Consider the following 13290-nt stretch of genomic DNA (forward strand, 5'->3'; position numbering starts at 1 on the left):
CTCTTCTTCAGAAACGCTTTCCTTGGCATTACCAATCTACATTTTACATCCTCTCTACTTCGACCATCATCAGTTACTTTACTCCCCAAATAGCAAAACTCCTTTACTACTTTAAGTGTCTCATTTCCTAATCTAATACCCTCAGCATCACCCGATTTAATTCGACTACATTCCATTATCCTCGTTTTGCTTTTGTTGATGTTCATCTAATATCCTCCTTTCAAGACACTGTCCATTCCGTTCAGCTGCTCTTCCAGGTCCTTTGCCGTCTCTGACAGAATTACAATGTCATCGGCGAACCTTAAAGTTTTTATTTCTTCTCCATGGATTTTAATACCTACTCCGAATTTTTCTTTTGCTTCCTTCACTGCTTGCTCAATATACAGATTGAATAACATCGGGGAGAGGCTACAGCCCTGTCTCACTCCCTTCCCAACCACTGCTTCCCTTTCATGCCCCTCGATTCTTATAACTGCCATCTGGTTTCTGTAAAAATTGTAAATAGCCTTTCGCTCCCTGTATTTTACCCCTGCCACCTTCAGAATTTGAAAGAGTGTATTCCAGTCAACATTGTCAAAAGCTTTCTCTAAGTCTACAAATGCTAGAAACGTAGGTTTGCCTTTCTCTAATCTAGTTTCTAAGATGAGTCGTAGGGTCAGTATTGCCTCACGTGTTTCAACATTTCTACGGAATCCAAACTGATCTTCCCCGAGGTCGGCTTCTACTAGTTTTTCCATTCGTATGTAAAGAATTCGCGTTAGTATTTTGCAGCTGTGACTTATTAAACTGATAGTTCGGTAATTTTCACATCCGTCAACACCTGCTTTCTTTGGGATTGGAATTATTATATTCTTCTCGAAGTCTGAGGGTATTTCGCCTGTTTCATACATCTTGTTCATCAGATGGTAGAGTTTTGTCAGGACTGGCTCTCCCAAGGCCGTCAGTAGTTCCAATGGAATGTTGTCTACTCCGGGGGTCTTGTTTCGACTCAGGTCTTTCAGTGATCTGTCAAATTCTTCACGCAGTATCGTATCTCCCATTTCATCTTCATCTACATCCTCTTCCATTTCCATAATATTGTCCTCAAGTACATCGCCCTTCTATATACTCCTTCTATATACTCCTTCCAACTTTCTGGTTTCCCTTCTTTGCTTAGAACTGGGTTTCCATCTGAGCTCTTGATGTTCATACAAGTGGTTTTCTAGAACTTAGAACTAGTTAAACCTAACTAACCTAAGGACATCACACACATCCATGCCCGAGGCAGGATTCGAACCTGCGACTGTAGTGGTCACGCGGTTCCAAACTGAAGCGCCTAGAACCGCACGGCCACTCCGGTTGGCTACGTCAGATTTATCGCCTAGTTCATAAATAAAAACTTCAATATCCATGAACATGATACGAGACAAAAATCAAAATTCCATGTTCAAACAGTAACGACAACAGTATTCAGAAGTTTCATTACAAAATAAACGACAAGTTTACAATCGTCTTCCACATAAGATAAAAATTATTTAACCGTCAGGGCCTTCTTCTTATCGCTACTTTTATTCACTAACAGTATTTTTAGACCATGTGAAACACAAAATATCTTTGGATGAATAAATAAATATTGAGATGTGAGCGAATCAGACAGTGACGTGAACAGAAATCTGGCAGTTGTTTGGTCCATGTTTCCAGGCAGGTTCACAAAATCGAACAAACCCGATCCTGAGCGGAGATCGCTATTATATTTACATGACATCGAATATTACAGAATATGCTTTTCCTGAACTGATAAAAAACTCCCAGAATATTTTAGAAGAGCTGAGAGTGAATAAAATACATGTAGGGAACAATACGCGAATCGGCAACCCTTCACACCGAAATGTGCGCCCCTGTCTACCACAAAATTATGTTTTGGTTCTACTCACTACCGCACAATTGCATTTGCGGCGACAATATGAATATTTGCGTGGTTTATCACAAATTATGCGCTCTGATAATGCCGATAGTTCGTAGTTGATTACAAGGTATTACTGACATACGTCTATTCTGAAAGTTCAGTGGACTGTTTCAGCTTATCACAACTGGAAACTTAAGAATGCTTTCTGCGTTATGTTTGGATGGCAGTAAAAGTCAATTAAATGCTATAAATTATCAACATGGAAATAAGACTTTTACAGGCTTCATTCCGTAACTACGGTAGAAACTAAAACAAAATTAAAAAAATTGCATAGGCCGGCAATCGGACCAGTGTTGCCCGGGTGGTAGGCGAGCATTGCACCAGATTAAGTTTTTATTCAGCTGAAATCACAAAATTACAACGTTTTATAATTTTTAATGCTTAGGTTAACCGTTACCGACATAACCTTCAAGCTGTTTACGTGCGATATTCTATTTAATGCTAATGATAATGAAAATAAAAAGGCTGGATATAGCACTGAACATTTATTATTGTTTAACAACAAAACTGTTTTTATCTTCTTGCGCAACATTTTCTTTATTCTATATTAAAATACAGTTTGAACTACTTTTATACATAAATTAGGGATTTTAAACAACAGAACGGCAAAAATTCTAAAGGATTTAAGTTCTTTCATAAATAAGAAATTTACCTGTACTGAACGAAATTAAATATGAAGTATCATATTAATGATATGAATGACATGTTAAATTTTTTTGGGTTAAATTGATTTGTCCAGTTTTTGATGATTAAACACTATACATAATAAAATTAGACAAGTGATGAAAAACGCATAAAAATAATAAATTAAAAAAATTATCCTTTCTCTTGCACTCTCATGCGTAGTTTCAAAACACTCTGTATTTTAAGTCTATTTCTCTGTAACATTACGTGTTTTCCCGTCTTCGTCCGACAGATGATTGTGTTATCGACTTGAATGCATACTCTTCTTCGTCATTTCTCGTTCTTAACCTGTCCCCAGAATGACACATAGACAACAATGCGCTGTTGGACCATATCTGGCTCGTACATAAGATTTAAAACTCCACTGCTATAATTACAAATAGTCGATGAATTGCTATATATATATATATATATATATATATATATATATATATATATATATATTTGCCAGTGTCTTGAGTTTGACGAGAAAAAAATTCAAGGGTTCAATATGTTTAGCATCAGGAAAAAATTCCCAATCTCTCGCAAAACTTAGTCGACGTTTGTATTATTTGTGGTACTTCTCAAGACGATAGCGACCTTTTTCTTCGCCCATTTGCAAACTGTAATTGTTTCTTCGTTGGTGCCATATTTGCTTCGACACTACACACTTCGCATAAGGCAACGGGGGTTGGTTTGATTTCATAAGACACAGAAAAAGTTGGGTAGGTTTCGGATACGACATCTAGGCACACAGCTCCATTGTTTGTGGGTAAAATCTTTACCCAGACGTTTCTCGAAGCATGTGACCAATTTTTGTGGGGATATTTGATTGTCTTAGGATGCTTAAGAGTGAGTTGAATTAACTGTTCATAGACTCGTTCTGAGGTCTGCTTCAGCTTTCAAATGTAGCTTTGTATGTAGATAAGTTGTCCATAAATTTTGTATTCTGGACCGGTATAAACCGACGGCTTTAAATTTGACGGTTGAAACCTTTGGAAGATCTTTCCCAGATGTTCATTACGGCTACCCAGAGTATCTTGCTTGTACCAAGGGGTTATAATTAAACTTTCTCTATTTAACTTTATAACAGGGAAACTAATTACCGTACGAGTACCAAACTTGGTAGCGTTAATGTCCAGACTATGGGGTGCATGATCTCAATGCGTCACAGCACCACCGTGCAGTAACAACTCTGGGAACCAGGTACAGTGATCAGTCATCGTGATTCATAGTCTCTCACACCTGACCAGTCTCAGTGCACTTGTTGCTGTGTCAGTATGAGCTTGGACAAAAGGGACAGGGCACTGTTGGTGAAGCTGGAACTTTTTGGTAAGGTCTTATGGGACCAAACTACTGAGGTCGGCAGTACCTAAGCTTACACACTACTTAATCTAAATTAAACTAACTTACGCTAAGGACAACATACACACCCATGCCCGAGGGAGGACTCGAACCTCTGACGGGGGAGTTGGTGAAGCTCTATTAGCAAAACAACAGTAATGCTGCAGCTGCACTTCGAGAATATCGCCGGCTGAAACTACACTCCTGGAAATGGAAAAAAGAACACATTGACACCGGTGTGTCAGACCCACCATACTCGCTCCGGACACTGCGAGAGGGCTGTACAAGCAATGATCACACGCACGGCACAGCGGACACACCAGGAACCGCGGTGTTGGCCGTCGAATGGCGCTAGCTGCGCAGCATTTGTGCACCGCCGCCGTCAGTGTCAGCCAGTTTGCCGTGGCATACAGAGCTCCATCGCATTCTTTAACACTGGTAGCATGCAGCGACAGCGTGGACGTGAACCGTATGTGCAGTTGACGGACTTTGAGCGAGGGCGTATTGTGGGCATGCGGGAGGCCGGGTGGACGAACCGCCGAATTGCTCAACACGTGGGGCGTGAGGTCTCCACAGTACATCAATGTTGTCGCCAGTGGTCGGCGGAAGGTGCACGTGCCCGTCGACCTGGGACCGGACCGCAGCGACGCACGGATGCACGCCAAGACCGTAGGATCCTACGCAGTGCCGTAGTGGACCGCACCGCCACTTCCCAGCAAATTAGGGACACTGTTGCTCCTGGGGTATCGGCGAGGACCATTCGCAACCGTCTCCATGAAGCTGGGCTACGGTCCCGCACACCGTTAGGCCGTCTTCCGCTCACGCCCCAACATCGTGCAGCCCGCCTCCAGTGGTGTCGCGACAGGCGTGAATGGAGGGACGAATGGAGACGTGTCGTCTTCAGCGATGAGAGTCGCTTCTGCCTTGGTGCCAATGATGGTCGTATGCGTGTTTGGCGCCGTGCAGGTGAGCGCCACAATCAGGACTGCATACGACCGAGGCACACAGGGCCAACACCCGGCATCATGGTGTGGGGTGCGATCTCCTACACTGGCCGTACACCACTGGTGATCGTCGAGGGGACACTGAATAGTGCACGGTACATCCAAACCGTCATCGAACCCATCGTTCTACCGTTCCTAGACCGGCAGGGGAACTTGCTGTTCCAACAGGACAATGCACGTCCGCATGTATCCCGTGCCACCCAACGTGCTCTAGAAGGTGTAAGTCAACTACCCTGGCCAGCAAGATCTCCGGATCTGTCCCCCATTGAGCATGTTTGGGACTGGATGAAGCGTCGTCTCGCGCGGTCTGCACGTCCAGCACGAACGCTGGTCCAACTGAGGCGCCAGGTGGAAATGGCATGGCAAGCCGTTCCACAGGACTACATCCAGCATCTCTACGATCGTCTCCATGGGAGAATAGCAGCCTGCATTGCTGCGAAAGGTGGATATACACTGTACTAGTGCCGACATTGTGCATGCTCTGTTGCCTGTGTCTATGTGCCTGCGGTTCTGTCAGTGTGATCATGTGATGTATCTGACCCCAGGAATGTGTCAATAAAGTTTCCCCTTCCTGGGACAATGAATTCACGGTGTTCTTATTTCAATTTCCAGGAGTGTATTACGGGAGGGTCCTTTCTCTCCACCTGCTGTTGGAAGCATGCTGAAGAAGTTCGAATCAACTGGAGAAGTGGGTGTTGCTCCAGGAAAAGACCGACGACAGGTTGCACCACACGGAGTTGATGACATCGCTGTTGCTATGGCAGACAACGCTGCGAGCAATTCCCGATCGTCAGGCAGTCCGCGTGCTATGTGTCACGACATCTGAACCTCCTGTGGTCCACGGTACGGAAGGTGCATCGAACCATTCTCAAATGGTATCCGTTAAAGATCCAAACCGTACAGCAGCTTGCACCACAGGACGCACAACGACGTGTTGACTTCGCTTTCCGCTTTCCCGCAAGGATTGAAGCTGACGAGGGCTGGTCCTAAACCATCCTATGGACAGACGAAGCTCATTTTTCTCTGCCAGTTGAGGTGAGCATACAGAATTGCTGAGTGTGGGGATCATCACTTCCAGCCACTGTGCATGAAGTTCCTTTGTATGGTGAACGTGTCACTGTATGGTGTGGCTTCACGGCTACGTTCATCATTGGCCCATTCTTAGTTGAACAGATTGGCACTCAAGGACCAAAGGCATGCAGTGCGACTGGCCGGCGTTACTGCGGTATGCTTCGCCCGCGTATCATGCCTGCCTACAGCAGAGAGGCGCAATGAACTCAACTGTTTTCTTGCAAGATGGGACCCCACAGCACATCGCTCCTGAAGTTCACCTGCTTCTCAACAACACGTTTGGAAACAATCAGCCAGTAATTTCCAAATGCTTGGCCGTCACGATCACCTGATATCACTCCCTGTGATTTCTGGTTGTGGGGTACCTGAAGGACAGGGTTTACCAGGGGGAAGGTAGAGGTAGAGAACATACCTACGGACATGCTTCGTTCTGCTATGCAGGAAGCAATTCTGCGCTTTCAGACTCTTCTGGACGCTGATGTGTGCCATGTCGAGACCCTTTTGTAGCGGTTATGGTACCTGTATGTGACGGTATGATTTACCGTAGCAGCACATTAAATGTTTTCAGTTTAATTGATTCTGCATTATTTCCCTTCCGCATGTCTTTAACATTAATGCTACCAAGTGTCGTCCCCGTACGGAAATTAGTTTCCGTGTTATAACGTGTTAAATAGGTAAAGTTTAATTATAACCCGGCAGATTGTCGTTCAATGGTGGTACGGATTTATCGGCCACGTTCTGCCGTTGACGTACGGGGTGATGAGTTTAGCCTACATGTCATTAACTGATATTGAATTGCAACAAATCGTTCCAAAAAACGACAAATATTCAATAACCCGGAGCCTTCAAACATCATTCCTTCATAGCACGCAACTTGTAATATACAAAAAGCACCAAACACGAAAGGCTTTACCCAACAATATTTCTTTTCCTGTCATTATATTGTATCAAATCTAACCAAAAACAACCTGATTGCCACGCGGAGTGGCCGTGCTGTTTGAGGCGCCGTGTCATGGATTGAGCGGCCTCTCCCGGCGGAGGTTCGAGTCCTCCCTCGGGCATATGTGTGTGTGTGTGGGGGAGGGGTGCGTGTGCGTGTGCGTGTGCGTGTGTGTGTGTGTTATTCGTAGCGTAATTTAGTTTAAGTAGTGTGTAAGTCTAGGGACCGAAGACTTCAGCAGTTTCATCCCTTAGGAAATCTCACACACACACACACACACACACACACACACACACACACTCAAACACGCGCGCGCTCGCGTGCACACACACACAGCCTGTTGTTGACTGATACACAATGTGCTAGAAGAACATGAGCTATAATAGAAAAGCCAGCAAAGGCGTTAACTCAATTGGCCCAATCTAATATGGTCTCTTTAAGTTTTGCTTGCAGAAAGCGATCTTGCACTTCATGGATAACATTTCTCACAATGACGCAAAAAAATAACGTGTCTGATTCTGTCTAGGAATGCTCTGCATCGTCGACTTCCTTAATGTGACGTCACACAACTCGACTAGTTGAATGTTCACGGACGCTTTCATCTCCCTTGTAAAGATAGAACGGTGCAAGTATAATGCACTAGTGGCCATTAAAATTGCTACACCAAGAAGAAATGCATATGATAAACGGGTATTCATTGGACAAAGATATTATACTATAACTGACATGTGATTACATTTTCACGCAATTTGGGTGCATAGATCCTGAGAAATCAGTACCCGAAACAACCACATCTGGCCGTAATAACGGCCTTGATTCGCCTGAGCATTGAGTCAAACAGAGCATTGATGGCGTGAACAGGTACAGCTGCCTATGCAGCTTCAACACGATACCACAGTTCATCAAGAGTAGTGACTGGCGTATTGTGACGAGCCAGTAGCTCGGCCACTGTTGACCAGACGTTCTCAATTGGTGAGAGATCTGCACAATCTGTTGGCCAGGGCAGCAGTCGAACGTTTTCTGTATCTAGAAAGGCCCGTACAGGACCTGCAACATGCGGTCGTGCATTACCCTGCTGAAATGTAGGGTTTCGCAGGGATCGAATGAAGGGTAGAGACACCGGTCGTAACACATCTGAAATGTAACGTCCACTGTTCAAAGTGCCGTCAGTGCGATAAGAGGTGACCGAGACGTGTAACCAGTGGCACCCCATACCATCACGGCTGGTGATACGCCAGTATGGCGATGACGAATACACGCTTCTAATGTGCGTTCACCGCGATGTCGCCAAATACGGATGCGACCACCATGATGCTGTAAACAAAACCTGGATTCATCCGAAAAAAAATACGTTTGCCATTCGTGCACCCAGGTTCGTCGTTCAATACACCATCGCAGGCGCTCCTGTCTGTGATGCAGCGTCAAGGGTAACCGTGGCCGTGGTCTCCGAGCTGATAGTCCATGCTGCTGCAAACGTCGTCGAACTCTTCGTGCAGTTGGTTTTTGTCATGCAAACGTCCCCATCTGTTGACTCGCATCGAGACGTGGCTGCACGATCCGTTACAGCCAAGCGGATAAGATGCCTGTCATCTCGACTGCTAGTGATACGAGGCCGTTGGGATCCAGCACGGCGTTCCGTATTACCCCCCACGACCAATCCATTTCCCTAGAAACGGTTCACTTAAATAGTTACGCACATTCATTCCAAAGTGTAGCGGTGCACCATCATGCCTAAACTATAGCTGTCGTAGGCACAAAGTGGAACATTTATTAATGTGTCGTGCAAAGTATTGCAAAGAAACGTACGATGGAGGGGCGGATTCAACTTTCCCGGTAATAGGTAAGGGTCTAAACGCTCTCCTCCCACGATTTCAGCCCATCCAGGCCATCACACAGGAATTCGAAACTACATCAGGATCCACTGCAAGTACTATGACAGTTAAGCGGGAGGTGAGAAAAATTGTATTTAATGGCCGAGCGGCTGCTCATAGGCCACACGTGACGCCGGTAAATGCCAAACGACGCCTCGCTTGTTGTAAGGAGCGTAAACATTGGACGATTGAACCTTGGAGAAACGTTGTGTGGAATGACGAATCACGGTACACAATGTGGCGATCCGACGGCAGTTTGTGGGTATGGCGAATGCCCGGTGAACGTCATCTGCCAGCGAGTGTAGTGCCAACAGTAAAATTCGGAGGCTATGGTGAGGTCGTGTTCTCCACGCCTTGTTGTTTTGCGTGGCGCTATCACAGCACAGGCCTACATTGATGTTTTAAGCACCTTCTTACTTCCCAGTTGAAGAGCCGTTCGGGGATGGCGATTGCATCTTTCAACATGATCGAGCACCTGTTCATAATGCACAACCTGTGGCGGAGTGTTTACACGACAATAACACCCCTGTAATGAACTGGCCTGCACAGAGTCCTCACCTGAATCCTATAGAACACCTTTGGGATGTTTTGGAACGCCGACTTCGTGCCAGGCCTCACCGACCGACATCGATAACTCTCCTCAGTGCAGCACTTCGTGAAGAATGAGTTGTCATTCTGCAAGAAAACTTCCAGCACCTAACTGAACGTATGCCTGTGCGAGTGGAAGCTGTCATCAACGCTGAAGGTGGGCCAATACCATATTGAATTCCAGCATTACCGATGGAGGGCGGATAAACTTTACGTCATTTTCAGCCAGGTGTCCAGATACGTTTCATCGTATAGTGTATCTTAAAGCTGAAAAGTAAGCAGATGCATGGGATCAGTGCGATGGGAAGGTCCCTCCTGAACGCAGTGTGATCAGCAGGTGGCGACTTCTCAGTGGGCGAGCGTCCTGCAGTGTGGGCCGCAAGCGCGTGGCGGACAGCCGCCGTGGGCGCGAAGCGACGTGACCCCGATGGCCTGCGACACTTGGCCGAGATTCCTGCCGTCTGGACCTCTTCAAGGCTCTCGCACGCCGTTTTTACGTCTCACGCATCCAGTCACTTTCCTTTACTGCTCTTGCTGCACGTACACTACTGGCCATTATAATTGCTACACCACGAAGATGACGTGCTACAGACGCGAAATTTAAACGACAGGAAGAAGATGCTGTAATATGCAAATGATTAGCTTTTCAGAGCTTTCACACAAGGTTGGCACCACCTGCAACGTGCTGACACGAGGAAAGTTTCCAACCGATTTCTCATACACAAACAGCAGTTGACCGGCGTTGCCTGGTGAGACGTTGTTGTGATGCCTCGTGTAAGGAGGAGAATTGCGTGCCATCACGTTTCCGACTTTGATAAAGGTCAGACTCTAGCCTATCGTGACTGCGGTTTATCGTATCGCGACATCGCTGCCCGTGTTGGTCGAGATCCAATGACTGTTAGCAGAATATGGAATCGGAAAAAATTAGATACACACGATTTTAACTGTATCCACTGCTATTTTCTATTAGCTTTATTTGTGTCATGGACGAAACAAAGTGAAGTTTACGTCAGTAAGAAGTTTGTGTTTGAGTAATGGTAACAGTAACAGAAAGAAGTACACAAGATACCGCGTTGTGAACGTGAAAACTTGATAAAATTTGACCCTCAAATAGTATCCGTTTCCCACAGCTTGTCTCGTCTCACTTTTTTTCTCTCTATACACCATTTTGTATTTATCACTTCGTATCTCGACAATAACATAAGATTACTATATTGTGGAATCAAAACTAGATTTTGAAAGGGGCTTCTGTAGATTTTCCAGGAAGATTCAAAGTGAAAAATCAAATGTTTACATTTTCTTAAATACCTTGGCTCCAATCAGAAGAGCCAAAAATAATTTACAAAATTACAGCTAGGTACAGTCCAAATGCAGTTAAAAGTTGTGTCAGTGTAACACCCAAATCCTCCAAAGTGGGAACCCCACTCTTCAAAATATCTGTTGTATGCTCCTTTTCAATACCCTTCCAATGCATAGACGCCACAGGCCAACTAGGACACAACATTTCTTAGTGGAAACAGGGGATCATATCGCCTATCATATCTCCAGTAAGCACAGTTTTCATCAAGTCGAATTACACGATGAAACTAATCCACCAGCTCCGAGAGCAAACTGCGTTGTGGACCGACAGCCTGGAATACTTTCCCTGCAGCATCCCTGGCTCCAAACACTGCTGCTATGACCCCACAGAAGCTTGACCTTCCATCTGTGTCTCTTAAATTGGGATAATTTTGGATTCTTTATTGTGAGGACATCATTGCTGTATGAAGCCCCAGGAACAAGGTTCGCCGATGTTGCTGCACCAAATTGATGCCTTACACTTAGCAGAACCGTCTGCATGGCAAACCCTGCAATTTATCGTCTAAAGGGACATCTCCAGCACAGCGCAGAGTTTCATCCCACTCGACCTGTTGTCGGCCACGTTGCACGCAGGTACACCGTTGGCAGAGCACTGTTCAGTAAATCACATTTGTTCTAAATCTGTTGGTGGAATTATGTAGATTTTGCTAGATACACTTTTGTCTTGAATTGGGATGAGGAATTACTTTATTACTGCCAAGCGTGGCATTCTTTTCTTCTCCGTGTAGAAGGTTGCCTTGAAATTTCGGGAAACGAATCATCGAATGACATTCGCTTTCTTCTCTGACCGTCTGCACCATGAACGTCTGTACGTCCTGCTTCAAAGTTACTGCACCAGTAGCGCCCTCTGCTGCCACTCATAAACGTTTCACGATACACATTACTCATTCGTCGATGTATTTCTGCAGCATTGTATCACTCAGGTGAAGAAATGAAATGAAATGACGGCACACACTTCACAGTCGGAGGGAGGCCATTATCCTAGTCGTGTTTACGTGCTCACTATGCGATCGGAAATGACAAGTACGTTGTGCTGCGATCGACGAGCATACTACACTCATGCTCATAAATTAAAGATAACTGCAGAATGTGGTGCCACACAACGTGGCAATGCACAAAACTGGCGCTAATAGCATAGGCACAGACGACACAGATCTCTAGGTCCACGGTATTCGTGATAAGTTGAGAAAACCATCCCGAAACTCATGTGCTACAAAACGCCACTGTTTCCAGCACATGCACCCCGACATCAAAATGGGATATGATCACCATGCACACGTACACAGGACGCACAACGGGTTGGCATACTTATGATCAGGTTGTCAAGCAGCTGCTGGGGTATAGCCTCCCGTTCTTGCACCAATGCCTGTCGAAGCTCCTGAAATGACGTAAGGGCTTAAAGACGTGCAGCGATACGTCGACCGAGAGCATCCCAGTCGTGCTCGATGGGGTTTAGGTGTGAAAGACAGGCCACTCCATTCACCTGGCATCTTCTGTTTCAAGGTACTCCTCCACGATGGCGGCTCGGTGGGGCCGTGCGTTATCATCCATCAGGAGGGACGTGGGACTCTCTGCACCCCTGGAAAGGCGGACATACTGGTGCAAAATGGCGTCCCGATACACCTGACCTGTTGCAGTTCCTCTGTCAAATACATGCAGGGGTGTACGTGCACCCCACACCATGAAACCACGACCTCCACACAGATCCCTTTCAAGGACATTAAGGGGCTGGTATCTGGTTCCTGGTTCACGCCAGATGAAAACCCGGCGAGAATCACTGTTCACATTATGCCTGGTCTCGTCCGTAAACATAAACTGGGACCACTGTTCCAATGACCATGTACTGGGTTCTTGACACGAGGCATTACGTGATCTCCTGTGACCAGGGGTCAGTGGAATGCACCTTGCAGGTCTCCGGGCGAATAAACCATGTCTTTTCAGTCGTCTGTACACTCTGCGCCTGGAGACAACTGTTCCAGTGGCTGAGGTAAGTTCCTGAGCAAGGCTACCTGCAGTACATCGTGGGTGTCTGCGAGCACTGATGCTGAGATATCGGTCTTCTTGTGGTGTTGTACACTGTGGACGTCCCGTACTGTAGCGCCTGGACCCGTTTCCCGTCTGCTGGAATCGTTGCCATAATCTTGAGATCAGACTTTTTAGTACACGGAGGGCCCGTGCTGCGATCTGCTATGTTTCACCAACCTCCAGTCGTCCTAGTATTCTACCCCTCATAACGTCATCAATATGTGTTCTTTGAGCCATTTTAAACACACAGTCACCATCGGCACATCTGAAAACGTGTGCACACTTACTCGCCGCACCATACTCTGACATGCACCAACACACCTCTGCGTATGTGGACTGCTGCCAGCGCCACCGTGCGATGACTGCAGGTCAGATGCACCGCATGGTCATACCCCGAGGTGATTTAAACCCGGAACCCGCCCACCAGATCGTTTTTCACCATGTATCAGCATTGTCGTTAACTTACGAGCATGAGTGTAG

The sequence above is a fragment of the Schistocerca cancellata genome, chromosome 9 (assembly GCF_023864275.1).
Source record: "Schistocerca cancellata isolate TAMUIC-IGC-003103 chromosome 9, iqSchCanc2.1, whole genome shotgun sequence".
NCBI classification, from domain to species: Eukaryota; Metazoa; Arthropoda; class Insecta; order Orthoptera; family Acrididae; genus Schistocerca; species Schistocerca cancellata.